We start from the raw sequence: 11,029 nt of genomic DNA on the forward strand, positions 1-11,029 counted from the left end.
TGGAATCTTTGGGATTCTCTAAGTCTAAGATCATATCATCAACAAAGAGGGAGAGTTTGACCTACTCTGCTCCCATTTGGATGCCCTTTATTTCCTTGTCTTGCCTAATTGTATTGGCTAGAACTTCCAGCACTATGTTGAATAGTAATGGTGACAGAGGACAACTTGGTCTGGTTCCAGTTCCAAGAGGAAAAACTTTCAGTTTTATTTTATTCAGTAAAATGTTATCTGTGGGTTTGTCTTACATAGCTTTGACCAGTTTAAGAAATGTGCCACCTAGGCCTATACTCTTCAGTGTGCAAATTAGAAAAGGATGTGAGATTTTATCGAGTGGTTTTTCTGCATCTATTCAGAGGATCCTATGGTCTTTGCTTTTGCTTCTGTTACTATGGTGGATGATGTATATGGACTTGCGTATGTTAAACCAGCCTTGCATCCCTGCAATGAAACCTACTTGATCATGATGGATGACTTTTTTGATGATAAGCTGTAATCTATTGGCTAGGATTTTGTTGAGAATTTTGCATCTATATTTTAGTGAAATTGGACTGAAATTCTCCTTTGTAGTTGGGTCTTTTCCTGGTTTTGGTAGCAGGGTGATGTTTGCTTTGTAAAACATGTTGAAAGAAGATTCCTTCCTCCTCAATTTTTTGGAATAATTTCTGCAGCACAGGAATAAGTTCCTTTAAGTTTTGATAGAATTCTGGTGTGAAGCCATCTAGACCAGGGTATTTTTTTGTTGGAAGATTTCTTTATTGTTTCTTTAATCTCAGTGCTTGAAATTGGTCTCTTCAGCAGCTCTATTTCTTAATGGCTAAGTCTAGGGACAGGGTGTGATTACAAATATTGATCCATTTCCTTCACATTGTCAAATTTCTGGGCATAAAGTTTCTGATAATATTCAGAGATAATCTCTTGTGTCTTTGTGGCATCAGTTGTTATTTCCCCTTTATCACTTTGGATTTAGGTTACAAGAGTTTTTACTTTTCTATTTGTAGTTAGTCTGACCAAAGATTTATCTATTTTATTTATTTTTTTCAAAAAACGAACTCCTTATTTCATTAATTTTCTGAATGATTCTTTTGTTTTCAATTTTATTGATCTCTGATTTAATTTTGAATATTTCTTTTCTTCTTCTGTGTTCAGGCTTACATTGTTCTTCTTTTTCCAATTCCATAAGATGGCTTGTGAGTTTGTTGATGCACTCTCTTTCTGTTTTTTGAATGTAGGCATCTAAAGTGATAAATTTTCCTCTTAAAACTGCTTTTGCAGTATCCCACAGGTTTTGGTAGCTTGTGTCTTCATTGTTGTTATGCTCGAGGACGTTAATGATTTCATCTTTTATTTCTTTCTGCACCCAACTATCATTCAACAGAAGGTGTTTAATTTCCATACCTTTTGTGGGGTTGAACATTTTTGTTGGAGTTAAGTTCCACTTTTAGTGCCTTGTGATCTGAGAAGATACAAGGTAAAATTTCAATTCTTTTGATTCTGTTGAGGTTTGTTTTGTGTCCTATGATATGATCAATTTTGGAGAATGTTCTATGGGACAATGAGAAGAATGTATATTTTTTATCTTTGGAATGAAGTGTTCTATTTGTGTCTATCAAGCACAGTTGTTCTAGGGTCTCATTTAAATCTCTTATATCTTTGTTTCATTTCTGTTTAGAGGATCTGTCCAGCTCCGTAAGAGGAGTGTGAAAGTCCCCTGTTATTATGATGATATAGGATATCATATTGCTCAGACTAAGTACGGTCTGTTTCAAGAATCAGGAAGCATTTAAATTGGGTGCATAAATATTTGGAATTGAAATGTCTTCTTGTTGTGCTTTTCCCTTGACCAATATAAAGTGCACATCTTTGTCTTCTTTGACTTTAATTGCTTTAAATCCACATGTATCTGAAAATGAGATTGAAACTCCTCTTTTCTTCTGAATTCCTTTTGCCTGAGAAATTGTCTTCCAATCCTTCACTCTGACTTTGAATTTGTCTTTTGAAGCTAGGTGTGCTTCCTGCAGACAGCAAATGGATAGCTTGTGTTTTTTAATCCAATCAGCCAATCTATGCCTCTTCAGTGTGGAATTCAAGCCATTAACATTTATTGAGATAATTGATAAGTGTGGTAGTGTTCTATTCATCTTATTTTGTGAAAGTACATTGCTTAGTTTTATCTTTTGTATAAGTGTGGATGTGAGGTTCTGTCCTTAAATTTCTGAGTTCTTTGTTGTGATGGTCAGTGTGATGGTCAGTGTGTAGAGCAGGTTGAAGTATTTCCTGTAGACCTGGGCTTGTTGTGGCAAATTTCCTCAATGTTTGTATAACAGTAACTGATTTGATTTCTCTGTTAATTTTAAAGCTTAGCATAGCAGGATATAGAATTCTGGGCTGGAAATGTTTCTGTTTAAGTACATTAAAGATAGGTGACCATTGTTTTCTTGCTTGAAAACTTTCATTAAAGGAGTCTGCAGTCACCCTGATGGATTTGCCCCTGTAGGTCAAATGGCACTTACTCCTGGCAGCTGGAAGAATCTTTTCTTCTGTCTTGACTTTGGACAGTTTCATCACAATGTGTCTTGGAGAAGCTCAGTTAGAGTTGAGGAGACCTGAGGTCCAATATTCCACTGAAAGGAGTGTATCAGAATCTTTGGTGATATTTGGGAAATTTTCATCTATAATATTCTGTCTAGTATGGCTTCCATTCCTCTGGGGCATTCTTCTTCTCCTTCTGGGATACCTATAACTCGTATGTTTGAATGCTTCATAATGTCCAATAATTCTATTGGTGACTGTTCTGCCTTCTCTCTCTTCTTTTCTTCCTCTTTAATTATCTGAGTTATCTCAAGAGAGCTTTGTCCTCTACCTCTGAGATTCTTTCTTCTGCATGGTCTAATCCGTTGTTGATACTTTCTATTGCATTTTAAAGTTCCCTAATTGACTGCTTCAGTTCCTTGAGCTCTCCTATATCCTTTCTATATTCTTCATATCATTCATCTCTTATTTGATTCTGTTTTTGTATTTCCTTTTGGTTATTTTCCACTTTATCAGTAGTTTCCTTCATTGTTTTCATCATTTCCTTAATTGCTTTCATAATCTGTATGTTAAATCCCCCTTCTGTCATTTCTAACATTTCTTTATAGTTGGAATTCTCTGTAGTAGCTATTTCATGGTCCCTTGGCGGGGGGGGGGTTTGCTCTGGACTGGTTTTTCATGTTGCCAGGATTTTTCTGCTGATTCTTCCTTTTGAGTGTTTTCTTTTATCTGTTTCCTTGCCCTAGTTTTCCTTTCATTTCATCTTGCTCTTTAAGTTACTATGCCTCTGGACCAGGGTTTCAATGAGTCTTTTTAGTACAGAACCAGAAGGATGAGAAGATTGAAGAGCAAGAATGGAAAAAAGAAAGAAAAAAAAGAGGAAAAGAGAAAGGAAAGGGGGTGAGTAAAAGGGAATATTGACAAAAAGAAGAGAAGCACAGAAAGTGGGAGATAGGAGCAATATAGATGTACATTAGGGTACTTTAACCCAATCTTTAAAACCCCAGTCTCTGGGGGTACTGGGTTGGGTGGTTCTCTTGAGGTCAGCAGCTCTTTGCTAGCCTGTACAGATACAGTACCCCACCTCCACCATGTAGAGAGGAAATATAAAAATGCTATAAATCAAACCAAAATAAGCAAACAGAAAACTTCATGGAATAATATTGAGGGGAAAACCAAATAATAGGGGTAGAAACACTAGCAAAAATGAAGTTCTACTTGTTAAAGAAGAAGTTCTAAAAAGGAAGAAACAAAAAAAAAAAAAGAAAAATCTAAAGGGAAATGTTGAAATTAAAAAAACAAAAACTAGAAAACAAAATAAACAAACAAAAAAAAACCCCAAAACAAACACAGAGCAGTATATATATATGGCTGAATATTGTCTGGGCAACAGGTGATTTTCTGGAGTATGAGATGTTAATCACAATGCTGATACAGCTATACTAGATGGAGACTGGTAGCCTCTGCTGATATGTCAAACCCCACAGGGTTGAGAGCCTAAGTCTCTTCTCAGCCCACTTAAAGGCACTTTATATTGCTAACCTTGGCTAAGCAGAAGCTTTTCCAGGAAAGCACTTGTTGCTGGGATCACTCCTGAAGTGGTTGTTCACTTACCCAGTGTGCCAAAACCGGTCCCACTCTATGCCCCTGAGGGCCAAGGCTGCAAGGCATCTCAGTCCCTGCCTTTAGGCTGCTCAGTCACTAGCTAACTCACTTCCACTCAATCCCTGCTCTGCTACCTTGAGAGTAGAGCTTGCCAGGGCAGTTCTCCCACAATGGCTCTGCATGGCCCACAGCCAAACACTATTAGCTCTGGCTCAGCAGCTCAGTCTGGGGCCCTAGACAACACTTAAAGTACTCTGCATTCTTGCCCAAGTTCTCCCAAGGTAGTTCAACTGACTACCAAGTCCAAAAAAAAAAAGGTCACAGGTAATGCCTTTCCAGTTTGCAATCTCATTGCTGCTGTACTTACAACTGCTGGCAGGATTAGACTGAATGAACACACACAACCACTTGCCAGTTCTCCATTACTTTTGTGCTCCTCATGGGATCCAGAAGTCTCTCCCTGACTCCCTGTGTCCCCGAAGGGATGTTTCTGGGCAGATCCCACCAGCCAGAGATGCCTAGAGTCTTCTCTCTCCAGTCTCACCATGCCCAGTTGCAAGGAGGCTGTTACTCAGCTGCCATCTTTAGGTTGTCATAGCAGGGGACTTTAATGCTCTTCTTACAGAGGTCAACAGACCATCTAAATAGAAACTAAACAAGGAAACAAGGGACTTGGGCCATGCACAGTGGCTCATATCTATACTCCTAGCACCCTGGAAGGGCAAGGGAGGTGTACTGCCTGAGCTCATAGCTTTGAGACCAGCCTCAGTAAGAGTGAGACCCTGTTTATAGAAATAACCAAGTGTTGTGTTGGGTGCCTTTAGTCCAAGCTACTTGGAAGGCTGAGGCAAGAGAATCACTTGAGCCCAAGAGTTCCAGGTTGTTGTGAGCTATGACACCATGGCACTCTACCAAGGGTAACAAACATCACATCCTTGGACACAAATTAAATCTCAAAAAAATCAAAAGAATTAAAATTTTTACCTTATATCTTCTGACACCACAAGGCAATTAAGGTGGAAGTCAACTCTAACAAAAATTGTCATCCCCACACAAAGGCATAAAAATTAAACAACCTTATGCTGAATGACAGCTGGGTCAAGGAAGAGAAAGAAGGATGTTATTAACTTCCTTAAGCATAACAACAATTAAGATACAAGCTACAAAAACCTGAGGGACGCTGCAAAAGCAGTCCTAAGAGGGAAATTTATCACATTAGAAGCTTATATCCATAAAACAGAAAAGAAGCATATTAATAATCTAATGAATCATCTTAATGAAATGAAAAAGGAAGAGTAATCCAAACCCAAACCAAGAAAAGAAAAGAAATAACAAAAATTAAATCAGAAATAAATCAAATAGAAAACAAACAAAAAAAAATCATGCAGCAGATTAATGAAACAAAAAGTTGATTCATTGAGGGTGGCTCCCATAGCTCAGTAAGTAGGGTGCCAGCCACATACACTGAGACTGGTGGGTTCAAGCCCAGCCTGGGCCTGCTAAACAATAATGACAACTGCAACCAAAAAATATCCAGGCATTGTGGCAGGTGCCTGTAGTCCCAGCTACTCAGGAAGCTGAGGTAAGAGAATTGCTTAAGCGCAAGAGTTTGTGGTTGCTGTGAGCTGTGATGCCATGGTACTCTACCAAGGGTGACATAGTGAGACTCTGCCTCAAAAAAGAAAAAGAAAAAAGTTGGTTCTTTGAAAAGATAAATCAAATTTATAAACAATTGGTGAGATTAACCAGAAATAGAAAAGTAAAATCTTTAATAACCTCAATCAGAACTGAAAATGGAGAAATAACAATGGCTACCACAGAGATACAAGAGATTATTTCTGAGTACTGAAAAAAACTCTATATCGAGAAATTTGGCAGTATGAAGAAAATGGACCAACACCTGGAATCACACCATCTCCCCAGACTTAACCAGGAGTAAATAGATCTCTTGAATAGACCAATATCAAACACAAATATTTAAGAAACAATTAAAAATCCTCCAGAGCAAGAACCTGTCTCTAGAAAATAGCCAGGCATTGTGGCAGGCATCTATAGTCCTAGCTACTTGGGAGACTGAGGCAAGAAGATCACTTGAACCCAAGAGTTTGAGGTTGCTGTGAGCTATGATTTTGTATCACTCTACTGAGGACAACAAAGTGAGACTCTGTCTCAAAAATAAATAAATAAATAATACACAAATAAACAAATAAATAAATAAACAAATATAGAAGAGATAGATGATAGAAAACATTTTTCTATAAAACTAAGCATAGGTTTCCAATATGACCCAGCAATTCCACTCTTGCCTTCACAAAATTCTGTATGCAAATGTTTATAGTAGTTAAAAACTGAAATTAACCAATATTTCCATCAACAACAGGTGAATGAATAGAGAAATTCTGGTATGTTCATACTGTGTATTAATAATAATAGTGAGTAATGAAAAGGAATGAACTTTTGATACATACAACAACTTGTATGGACCTCAAGGCCATTATGCTGAGTGAAATAAATGTCAGTCCCTAAAGCTCACATACTACATGTCAATAAGTTTAGTTAAATTATAGTACATCTATATCCTCAAATACTACTTAGCATGCAAAAATAACAAACTAACAATACTTGGGTAACAATAATTTGGTTCTATTGATAGATCTCAGAGTCACAATACTGAATTAAAAGAGCCAATCTCAAAATATGCTTAAATTTAATTAATTTGATTTATACAATATTCTGGAAGTTACAAAATTATAGAGATAAAAAAGTATTACTGGTTGGCGGGAGTTAGAGATGACTGTGGGGGAAGTGGAGTGTGTAAAGTATAAAGAGGAAGTAAAAACAAGATATTTAGTTGGGTCCTGTCTTGGTTTTGGAATCAAGGTGATGTTTGCTTCATAGAATGTGTTCGGGAAGGTTACTTCCTTCTCAATGTTTTGTAGTAGGTTATGCAGTAGAGGTACAACCTCATCTTTGAAGGTATGACAGAATCCTGAAGCAAAGCCATCTGGTCTTGGGCTTTTTTTTTTTCCCAGCAGAGTTTTAAACAACATTTTAAAAGCCAGGATAAACGTACTTTGTTTGTCTCTTGCCAAGTAAACATTACCAAACTTTCCTTTACCCAGCGGGTGACTAATTTCAAAATCTTCCAAAGCCCATTGCTTTTTTTTTTTTTTTTTTTTTTGAATCTTCGTTTTTTATGTTTTGATGTCACTTCCTCCTCAGGATTATTTCCACATGCTGATGACTGTGACTACTTGCTCTTTTGTCATGCACTGTCTTAGAGACAGAATGAAGTATGGTTGTTGCTTGTAATTGCTCCTGAGTCTGATTCTGAATTGGTTTCTGACTGGAGATAAGCTTTTGTGCTTGAGAGGGAATGAGCTGGGAGGAATTTGAAGGGCACAGGACCCACTGAGCCTGACCACTACTTGCAGCTAACCAATTCTGACAGAAAAACTGCTGGGTCACTGGATCACATTTTGGACCATCAAGTAAAACTGTGACCTTAACAGGCCCTAAAATGTAGTTTTCTTTTGCTCTGTCCATGATGCCTCAGAGCCAAATCCCGGAGTCCTCCCAGCTCTCAGCCATCAACTGCTTTCTAATTGGATGTTTTAAAATGTTGAGTTTGGAGAGTTCCTTATATATATTCTAGATATGAATCATTTGTGAGATATAGGGTTTGAAGATATTTTCTCCCTGTTGGTAGGTTGCCTTTTATCCTTTTACAAAATTTTCTAAAATTTCAGATTGATACGAGGGTGCAAATGTTTCAGTTATATTGTTTTCATTTCTAAGGTAAAGTTTAAGTTGTAATTAAACCCTTCATCCAGGGGATATAATGAACGTCCTTACACTGTGCACATTAGGTGAGATCCCATCAAATACCCTTCCTGCTCCCCACTCCCCTCTCCCTTGCAAGACAGTACTTGGGGGAGTTTTTTTGTTTTTGGTGTGGGCTTGTAGGATTTTATATGTTAGTTTCATATTAGTATTAAGTCCATTGGATACATTTTTCTTTCCATTCTTTTGATCCTTTACCAGGTAAATAGAAAAGATGTAAAATCTCCTACTTTTCTTATGGCTAAATAGTACTCCATGGTATACATATACCACAGTTTGTTAATCTATTCCTGGGCTGATGGGCACTTGGGTTGATCCCATGTCTTGGCAATTGCAAATTGAGCTGCAAGAAACATTCTAGTGCAAATGTTCTTGGGTAAAATAAAATATTTTTTTTCCTTCTTGGTACATACCTACTAATGGGATTGCAGGATCAAATGTAAGGTCCACTTTTAGTTCTTTGAGAATTCTCTATATTTCTTTCCAAAGAGGTTATATTACTTTGCAATCACATCAGCAGTGTAAAAGTGTTCCCTTTTCACCAGATCCATGCCAGCATCTGCAGATTTGGGATTATATGATGTGGGCTAATCTCACTGGAGTTATATCTCAGAGTGATTTTGACTTGCATTTCTTTGATTATTAGGGAAGATGAGCATTTTCTCATGTATTTTTTGGCCATTCATCTGTCATCTTCTGCTCAAGTTTCTGCTCAAGTCTCTTGCCCACTTATAAATTGAGTTTTCTCTTTTCCTGTTGATTTTTTGTTTTTTGAGACAGAGTCTCACTCTGTCACCCTTGGTAGAGTGCTGTGGCATCACAGCTCACAGCAACCTCCAGCTCTTGGGCTTAGGCGATTCTCTTGCCTCAGCCTCCTGAGTAGTTGGGACTACAGGCATATACCACACCTGTCTTTTTTGTTGTTGTAGTTTGGCTGGGGCCAGGTTCAAATCAGCCACCCTTGGTATATGGGGCCGGTGCCCTACTCACTGAGCCACAGGTACCGCCCTTTTCCTGTTGATTAATTTGAGTTCTCTGTAGATTCTAGTTATAACCCCTTTGCCAGATTTAAACCATGGAAATATCTTTTCCCATTCTGAGGACTGTCTGTTTGCTATAAATGTGGTACCCTTAGCTATGCAGAAGCTTTTTCACTTGGTCATGTCCCATTCATTTATTTTTTGGTGTTGCCACTATTGCCAAGGGGGTGTTCTTCAAAAAATCTTTTCTCAGGCCAATAGCATAACACATCTGTCTACAATTTTCATTGTTTCATGTCTTAAATTTAAATGTTTTATCCAGCAAGAGTCAATTTTTGTCAGTGGTGAGATGTGTGGTACAATTTTAGTCTTCTACATGTGGCTAACCAGTTCACCCAGCACCATTTATTCAATAAGGATTCTTTTTTCCAGTGCATGCTGTTGTTTGGTTTATCAAAGATCTGATGGCAATATGTGGTTGGGTTCATCTATTAGAAGTTCTCATCTATTATAAGTTCTCTATTCAACTCCACAGATCTATATCTCTATGTTTGTGCCAGTACCATACTGTTATGCTCACTATAGACGTGTAGTATAACCTGAAGTCTGGTAACATGATGCCTCCATATTTGTTTTTATTTCTTAAAATTATATTGGCTATTTGGGGATTTTCTGGTTTCACATGAAACAAAGTACGATTTTTTGTCAAAGCATGACATTGATGCTTTGATGGGGATTGTATTAAATATGTAGATCACTTTGGGTAGTATGGACATTTTAACAATGTTGATTTTTCCAAGCCACATGCATGGTGTGTTCCTCTATTTGTTAATATCTTCTGGTCTTTCTTTTCTGAGGGTTGCATTGTTCTCTTTATGAAATCCTTCACATCTTTTGTTAGATATATTCCCAGATATTTTATTTGCTTTGGAGCTACTATGAAAGGTATTGTGCCTTTATTTAGATTCTCAGTTTAATTGTTTTTGACCTACATGAAGTTTATGATTTGTGGGCATTGATTTTGTATCCTGAGACATTACTATATTTCTAAATCACTTCTGAGAGCTCTGTAGTTGAGTTCTTGGCATTTACCAGGTATAAGCACATGGTATGCTGATGAACAAGACTGTGACTTTGTTCAGTCCCCATTTGAATATCCTTGATCTTCTGCTCTTGTCTGATTGCATTAGCAAGGACATTCAGCACTATGTTGAGTAGCAGTGGCAATAGTGGGCACCCTTGTCTGGTTCCAGTTCTAAGTGGAAAAGATTTGAGTTTTACTCCATTCAGTATATTAGCTGTGGGCTTGTTGTATATGGCCTCTGTCAGTTTAAGAAATGTCCCATGTATGCCTATTTTCTTATGTGTTGTTTGTGAAATGCCTTTTCTGCATCAATTAAGAGAATCATATGGTCTTTGTTTTCTATTTTATTTATATAGTGAATTACATTTATGGATTTATGTATGTTGAACTAACCTTACATCCCTGCGATAAAACATAGTTGATCATCATTTTTTTAAATATGTACCTGTATCCTGTTTGCTACAATTTTATTGAATATTTTTGTATCAGTATTAATTAATGATATTGGTGTATAGTTTTCCTTTTTTGTTGGGTCCTTTCCTGGTCTTGGAATCATGATGATATTTGCTTTGTTGAATGTGTTGCCAAAGATTCCTTCCTTCTACATATTTTGGAATAGATTATGCAATATAGGTTCTAGTTCCTCATTTAAGGTTTTATAGAATTCTGGTGTGAAATCATCTGGACCAGGACTTTTCCTTTTTGGAAGATTTTGTATTATTGATGCAATTTCAGTGCTTCATATAGTTGTATTCAAACTTTCTAATTCTTTCTGGTTGAGTTTAGGAAGGTGGTGTGTTTCCAGGTATTGATCCATTTCATCTACATTTTCAAATTTCTGGGCATAGAACTTTTTGTAGTAGCCATTGAGGATCTTTTTTCAGTGGTATCTGTTGTTATTTACCCCTTTTCATTTCTGACTGAGATTATTAGAGATCTTGCTTCTCTGTTTCTAGTTCATCTGGCTAAGGGTTTATTGGTTTTATTA

The 11,029-nt window shown here is 37.1% G+C and overlaps 1 pseudogene; it reads right to left on the reverse strand.

Annotated features, from left to right (window-relative positions):
• Positions 1-7,680, reverse strand: part of LOC100942896 — a 52,326-nt pseudogene extending 44,646 nt beyond the window's left edge.
• Between the last annotated feature and the right edge of the window lie 3,349 nt (positions 7,681-11,029).

This window comes from Otolemur garnettii, unplaced genomic scaffold (assembly GCF_000181295.1).
Source record: "Otolemur garnettii isolate 467f Iridium unplaced genomic scaffold, OtoGar3 scaffold00256, whole genome shotgun sequence".
In the NCBI taxonomy this organism is placed as follows: Eukaryota; Metazoa; Chordata; class Mammalia; order Primates; family Galagidae; genus Otolemur; species Otolemur garnettii.